Raw genomic sequence first — 8,114 nt, forward strand, 5'->3', positions numbered from 1 at the left:
CACATGTGCGTGCTGGCACGCAGGTGAGTACATAGAACTCAGGTCATCAGCCTTGTAGAGCAAGGATCCCTGCTAAGCCATCTGATGGGTTTTTTTTCATATGCAGATTTTGTAAGGCTTTGTGTCAGGAATTCCGGAGAAGCATACCTTCTGCCCTGCGGTGTACAACCTGTCTGAGCCAACACAGCCACCTGTAAAGCTGGAGCATTAGATGCATGCCAGGAGGGTGACGCAGAGCCTCAGCAAAGCATACACCTCAGCAGATCTTCACGTCTTACCATTTCTGACATCCAGGACCAGAGGTCCAGTGGGAGGGGGCTACTTGTCTCTTCCTGGATACAGGGTGATTTCTGTTTCACTCCTAATCTGGGAAGCCCCAAGGATCTGTTAGGAGGCTCAGAAAAAAAAATTATTTGCTGGGGAACTTACAGATTCCTTGTGTGCAAAGGTAGTAAGAATATTGTTATAAGAATAGTTTTAAAAACAATACAAACAAACAAACAAAACAGAGTCTCACTATGTAGCTCTGGTTGTCCTAGGACTCACTATATAGACAGACTGGCCTTAACTTGTAGGAATCTGCCTGCCTCTGCCCCCCAAGTGCTGATGTTAAAGGCATGTGCCATCATGTCCCACATAGTAAGACAACAGTTTATTGAAGGTGTTCTTGTCGATCTAGCCCTTCTGTGTCAACTATCAGCTCCCCAGTGAGATTCTCTCAGCTGGCAGTGCCCACTTCAAACCACACCTATCATACCCCAATCCGCCTTGGAGATCATCTCTCAGAGAAGATAGAGGAGGCTTGCCCGGTCTGTGAATGGTAGCCCCCAAGCAGCTCAACGGGGACTGCTCTAGAGTCAGTCCCTCCTTCCTAAGGTCTAGGAGTCACCAGTCTCCTAGGAGTTCTGCTGAGTCATTTGACCTGTGACCTCCACCCCCACCCACCCCCACACACAGGAAAGCCTTCTAACTCCTCAGGCTTTGTCAGGAGGAAAGACATGACCATTCATTGGGCAAAGCAGGACATTCCTTTCCCCAGCCACCAGCCTGACTTCTTTTGACTAGGGGAGGAGAGACAGGTGGAGAACCCAGAGACTCTCTTGCCTCTGGGGCTATAGCTGATAAAAGGGCTGAAGAGAGCCCAAGGCAGCAGGTGCACTTCACTTGCTCCAGATGACCTCACTTAATGGCTTGCTGCATGCAAAGTGATTTTTTTTTTTCCAGGACAGGAAAGCACTGGCTTTATGGTCATCATAAGAAAAGAGCTCCAAGCTGGGTGGTGGTAACGCACGCCTTTAATCCCAGCACTCAGGAGGCAGAAGCAGGCAGATTTCTGAGTTCAAGGCCAGCATGGTCTACAAAGTGAGTTCTAGGACATCCAGAGCTACACAGAGAAACCCTGTCTGGAAAAACAAAAAAACAAAACAAAACAAAACAAAACAAAAAAAACAAAAAGAAAGAAAGAAAGAAAAGAGCTCCAGTAGGAACCACCCTACCACTTCCTTTGTTAACTGGACAATTATTGAGCCACCATCCTGTGCTAGGCAGAGTGCTCTGCTCTGCAGACCTCTCTGGGCAAACAGCATCACCCATGCAGTGTGAGCTCACGATTTGGGCAGATACAGACCCAGCTATAGCACAATGCAGTGACTCCTGGGAGAATTGTAAGCCTGGTGGCTGGTGGGTTTGAAGTTCATCTCCGAGAGTCAGTCTTAGGAGCAAAGGAAGGGGCATGAACACATCAATCAAGAGGAAAGGGTGGGGGACACATGGAGCCTGAACCTCCTATCAGGAGGGAAAGGCACCATTCCATTCCCGGGATCTGGGCTGGATGATCCTGTTGGAGCCACCGTACCATCTCTTGCACCCACTGTTCTGGACAGAGAAGCTGGACTAGGTGGTTCCTGGTATCTCAGAGGCTTGCAGGGCCCTCAGTTCTAAGCCCCACTCCAGACTGTCTAGCTCTGGAAGCCCTAGCACCATCTTAAACCTCCACTCAAGAGGATGGGCTGTCCTGGGGTTGGGAGGAAATGGGAAAAAATGGGCCAGGTCCTATTGTTTGCCATGGTTGTATCCTGGCCTCCTATCTGCTTTCTTGGCCCCTTCTTCTGAGGTTATAGAGCTGGATTGTATTTATAAAGTGAACATATCGCACATGTTACCTGATACAAAGCATGATTTCTCTTTCAGTATGAACTCAGTGTGTCTAGGATGCCCCACTTCACAATTCTCCTGGGTTAGAGACAGCTAGATTTACAAAAAAAGCAAGAATAGCCAATGAATGAAATTTAATCATCTGCTAAACCCTCACAGCAGTCTAGTAAGGTAGGTGCTTTGTTATGTTGATTTTCACAGACTGGAAGATGGAGGCACATGGGAGATTGGCCAAGATCTCAGGGTAGGAATTATGCCCCTGGTTAGGATGTCTACTCCTGACCTCTATGGCCTGTGAGTGTGACACGCACTGTGAGACAGAAGGACATCCCTGAGCAGAGACTTCTCAAGATAAGCAGGTTCTAGGTGATCAGTGTGAGCCGAAGTGATTTGTGTGAGAGAGGCTGGGAAGACGTCACAGTCTGTAAAGTGTTTGTAAAGTGTTTGCAAGTATAAGGACCCGAGTTCAGATCCCGGCACTCACAAAATGCTGAGGGCGGGGGGGGGGGGGGAATGGATGTACCTGTAATCCTAATGCTGGAGGAAGGCAGAGACGGTGGGGGGGGGGGGAGGAGTAGAGGGGGAGGAGACAATCCTTGGGCCCTGCTGGCCAGTAGCCTAGCCAAATCAGTGAGATCCAGGTGCAAGGAGAGCCTAAGGAAGATACCCATTGTTGATCCTTGGCCTCTGCATACACACACACACACAAAGGGAAAACCTAGACAGTGTGTTGGGGCTAGAGAGGGGGTTCAGTAGTTAAAGCACTTTCATCTATACCCGACTGTAGGATGGTGAAAGGCAGCCTGGTTCCTGATTGAGCTAAGGCTAGAAACCCCAGTGACCCTAAAGGGATGGTAGACATTTCTCCTGATTCCCACCACCAGGCTGCTGTCACTGGCCACAGTCCTTCATAGATCTGTGGCTTTCAGTCACCTAAAAGCAATGCCCCAAGCCCTCCACAGGTAGAGGACATGACTGTGGTCACATAGCCCCAAGACAGATCTCTGTTTTAATGAGACCTAGAGGCTTAGTCAATAAGCTTTCCTTCCCAGACACTCCTCCCTGCAAAAGGTATTTAACCTCAGCCCCAATCTGAGAAGTGGGGTATGGTTTTACTCATCCACTTTCCAACATGACAATAAATACCTTAAAACCTCTTTTACCTGCCTCTTTTCATCAGGATCTGTTGTGGGGAGCCATGGAGAAGGCCTTTGCCTATAGAGCTGCTGTCTAAGCTCCTGTAGAAGGCATCTCAGTGCTCCCAAGCCATGGCCACCAAGCTCAACTCCGCCACCACCGACAAGCCAAGGACTTTCTCCCTGTAGGACCAGCTGGAGCTCCCCTCTTTTCCTCCTTGGCCCCTGGCTAGATCCAACCCATGGGCCCCCACTCCATTCTCAGCTCTTCTACAGCTCCCAACAGACACCTGGGTGTCCAAGAGCCTGAGAACCAACCAGCCAGCTCTGGCTGTCCCCAGGACCTCAGACTGGGCTCCACCCCCAGAAAAGTGTCTCCAACTTCCCTACAGCTCAACACCCACCCTGCGACTATGTGGAGTAATCCTGGTCAACTTCCTGAGTCCTGCCTCCTTAAGTGGCTGCACCCTGTGGTGGAGCAGAAGTAGAACCCATTAACCCTACATGGGAGGACCTGAATTGAGAGACCTTAAGGGATTTTTCCAGTCCCAACCCTCTTTACAGCTTCCCCCTCCAGCCTGGGGTCAAGGCTAGGCCAAGTTCCATTGTTCACCCACAGGAACATTCTTGAGGAAAAAATTCTCAGAATGTTCTGACTGATAGTCACCTGACCCTATGGAAAGTCCCAGGTAGAGTTCAAATGTGTGTCATGCTTGCTAGCCAATAATTTAAAGGTCAATATGCTTGGCCAATAAGTTTGAACTGTAACCTTGCTGATGTAACCCATGCCCCTAAAGAGTATAAAAACTGCTTGTAATAGCCATTTGGTGTCACCTTCTAGTCACTCGCCTTGAGTTGACTCCGAGGCACCAGAAAATAAACCTCTTGCTTTTGTATCGATTTGAGTCTCAGTGTCTCACTCAGGGGCATCTTACTCAGAAGTAAGTTGTGGTCTTACACCAGCATGCATACCTGGCAGCTCTCAATGGCCTGTAACTGTCACCAGAGGCAGCTGACAACTCTGAGTTCTTTGGGCACCTACCTGCACATGTATGTGATCTCCCGCTGAAACATGTGCATGTGCAAAATGAAAACCTGATCTTTTGTGCAAAGATGAAACTCAGGAAGGGAAGAACTGAGGGAGAGGTCGAGGGAGTTGGGGGAAGGCGAATATCAATATCAAGCTGAGCTGAGACAGTTTGAGCTTGGCTTTGAAGGTGGGAAAGAACTCCCCATAGTCAGTACAGGTGGCCCAAGTCTGGGAAAGGAAAGGAGGCAGATTCTCTCCTGGATCTTCTAGAAGGCACTCAGTCCTGCTTGGACTTCTGTCCTCCAGGATGTTGACAAACAAACGACCCCCCCCAAAAAAAAAACTCCACACAGTTCTCATTCCAGGGGAAAAGATGGCTTATTCTGAGCTAAATATAAGAGACCATGGTTAGCAATATGGATTTTGGTTGCCCTGAGTGCCATGTTCCACTGTGGAAATAGTTACAGCCACAGAACAAATGCCAGTTCGTGCATTTACCAACTACACTGTGGGAGTAGCAGGTAGGTGGGTTACAGTATGTAGAGGATGGTGCTGATGCTAAGGTCCTGTTCCCTAGTTGATTCTTGATTGATCAATAATGATACCAGTGATGAATGACTGAGGATGGGGCAGGACACTTAGAGTTGTGTAAGAGGACACAGGGAGAATCATCAGAACTGGGGAAAAGAAGGAGGGAGTATCTGCAGGAGATAAAGCCAACCAGCCATGTGAGTTTCCGGTTGGAGTGGCCAATGGCCACTCTATCTGATCGTGCCTGAGGAAGCAGGGGAGGTTTAGGAAGGCCCAGTATTGACTTAGCAAAGACATTTTAAGGTTACCTGGTGTGTGTGTATGTGTGTATGTGTGTTTATCTATGGATCCAAGGAAATCTGGGTGGGGGCTGGTAGCATGGTCCGCCCAGAGCTTAAAGTGGGGTAACAAAAACTACACGTGACACAGTAAAGCAGGGAAGTCCCTGCTATAGAACTAAGGTGCTGTGTGATCTGAAGGTATGCTTAACGTTGGTTAATGGAAGCTCACTCAGGGTATGTTAGGTTAAAGTTCTCCTCCAGACATTTTACCTGATAATCAAAAGGATGTCAGGCTAGATACAGACATGGGTGATCAATGGCTATTAATGGGCACTAAAGATAGTCATGGTAATTTTAGCTCCGGATCTGCAACATGCCAAATCTCCACAGTCATGGATGTTCTAATCAGTCAATTAATATTCAAAACCGTCACCACAGATGTGGCTTCTGGGGGTGGGGGAGAGAGAACTGCAGTTCACAAGGACTGACCACAGGACAAGTGCATTAGGCCAAGGTGGAGTGGGAACGGGGTAGGGGCAAGATTAGTGAGCATGGGGAGAGGGGGCAGCATTGTAGCCATGGTGTGGACATTGTATATGTTGTCCTGATATCTAAAGGAGTAGGTCCCTGAAAGTCCTGCTCAGACAGCCATGTGTTCCTGTCCTTCCTGAGCCAAGCCTGGGGTAAATCAGTGTCCCCCAGGCACTTACCCTGCCTGTCCACCTGTCTGATCTGTTCCTAGTACTTGTGTCCAATAGTCCTCTCTGGCCCTTCTTTCCCCAGAATGGTGAAGAGTGGTTCCAAGTTTGCATAGCATGGGTTGAGGTTGGGCAGAAGAGAGAAACAAAGTCCTCTGAGGACTTGTGTTGAGAGAGCTTTGGACGAGAGTGTTCCACACCACATCTTCATCACACGTGCAGAAAGGGGGAAAGCTAGAGGAGACAACTTTGTGCAGGAGAGGGTGAGCATGTGATCCCACCAGAGCACAGGCAGGAGCCTCAGCCCAGGGCTCAGTGTGGGCACAGCTGTGTGGTGGAGCTGCATCTGCCTCCATACCTGGAGCTCAGGAAGGCTGTCCTTATTGCTGGCCCAAACGACAGGGCTGTCCTTGAAGGAAAGGGGCTGCAGACACCACTGATGAGGCATAGGAAGGCTTATTTGGAAGGCACAGCAGGAAAGGGGCAATAAGAGGCTTTGTGCCTGACTTGCCATAGAACTTCTGGGCTTTGCTGCCACCTGGTGGACAGAATCTAGAAGTCAGGTTGTGATTGTCTTGGCCACACATTGGCGTCTTGCTGTATGTTTCTTTAGTGGGGGAAGTTTTTCTAGCTGGGGGAGGTGAGTTCCAGAATTCCTGTAGTCCCAATTGTCACGCTCACAAAGCTCTTTCTTCTGTGGATCTGGTGCTCCTACAAAGGGACACAGGGGGTTAGGGCTGCATGGGAGACCTGGCCAGGCCAGGCTCAGAATGTGATCCTAGAATGCCCACAGCTTTCATACTGGCAGAGCAGAAAACTGGAGGCTCAAGTTTTATAGAAGAATTCTGTTAAGAAGCTGGGGGAGGCAGAGGCAGGCGGATTTCTGAGTTCGAGGCCAGCCTGGTCTACAAAGTGAGTTCCAGGACAGCCAGGGCTACACAGAGAAACCCTGTCTTGAAAAAACCAAAACAAGAAGGAGAAGAAGAAGGAGAAGGAGAAGGAGGAGAAGGAGAAGGAGAAGGAGAAGGAGAAGGAGAAGGAGAAGGAGAAGGAGAAGGAGAAGGAGAAGGAGAAGGAGAAGGAGAAGGAGAAGGAGAAGGAGAAGGAGAAGGAGAAGGAGAAGGAGAAGGAGAAGAAGAAGAAGAAGAAGAAGAAGAAGAAGAAGAAGAAGAAGAAGAAGAAGAAGAAGAAGAAGAAGAAGCAGCAGCAGCAGCTAGGAGTGGAGGGGATGGGGTGAGTGTGAGAGATAAGGGAGGGACAGAAAGAACACCCGTGTCTGGATTCAGCATGGCACAGGCAGGCTCTTTAGCCCATGGCTTTAAGATCAGTGCCTAGCTCTTTGATTCTGCCTGCCCTTAATAGGGGTAAGCAAAACAAAGGTCCCCAGCCACCACTTACTAAGATCAATTCTGAATGGTTCCCTGAGCTGATCAAGAAGGGCCAGCACGGTGCTAGATGTCTCTATGAGAGCCTTGTAGATTCTCTGAATATTTCTTCACTGGGATATCGGGACCCCTAATACCTAAGATGTAGGAACTATGTGGGCCCCACTTTACAGATGAGTAGGTGGATACACAAGGAGACCCAGGGTAGGAAGAGATTTTAGACTTGGAGTCTGACACTCCACAACAGTAAACATGTTTCAGAAAGCAGTAGGAGGCCCAAGTATAGCTCTGGACTCCCTCCTCCTCAAAGCTCCAATAGTGACCTGAAGCAGATCAGTCCTCCCTAGCAGCCCCCTTCCAAGCTACAGAGCTGGAGGTCTCCTTTTGAAAGTCTTCTAGGACATACAAGGTTGTTTCTTCTTCCCAGACTCCTGATTTAGTACTCATTGTTAGCATTGGCCTTGCCGGGAAGTTCTTTCTCCAGTCTAACTTCCAGAGAGAAGTGGGGGGGGGGGAGGGGGGGACAGAGACAGAGAAAGAGTCAGAGAGAGGAGATTGAAGAGCCAGGCTTCTATGTTAAGATGGGGTATTCTTATCCTCTAACCATGACACTGAGGGCTAGCCATCACAAGCTACGGTGGAATAGTTTAAATTATAGAGGACAATGTTAGAAAAATGAAAAAAAGAAAAAGAAAGAAAAAAACCAATCCAACTCCCAGCTGATACCTAGTTGGTAGCTGTGTGCATGCCTTGGTGGGGTATCCTCAACCCCTCAAAGGTCAGGGCACCCCATGTGGCTAGAGAAAACCAAGGAGTTGGTGTTAGGCCAAGACAGTTGTGTGGGGTGGGTTGGACCAGTCTGACTTTATCCTCCCTGCCTCCAGTGCAGTCAGAAGAGC

The sequence above is a fragment of the Mus caroli genome, unplaced genomic scaffold, assembly GCF_978045245.1.
Source record: "Mus caroli unplaced genomic scaffold, Mus_caroli_1 scaffold_11, whole genome shotgun sequence".
In the NCBI taxonomy this organism is placed as follows: Eukaryota; Metazoa; Chordata; class Mammalia; order Rodentia; family Muridae; genus Mus; species Mus caroli.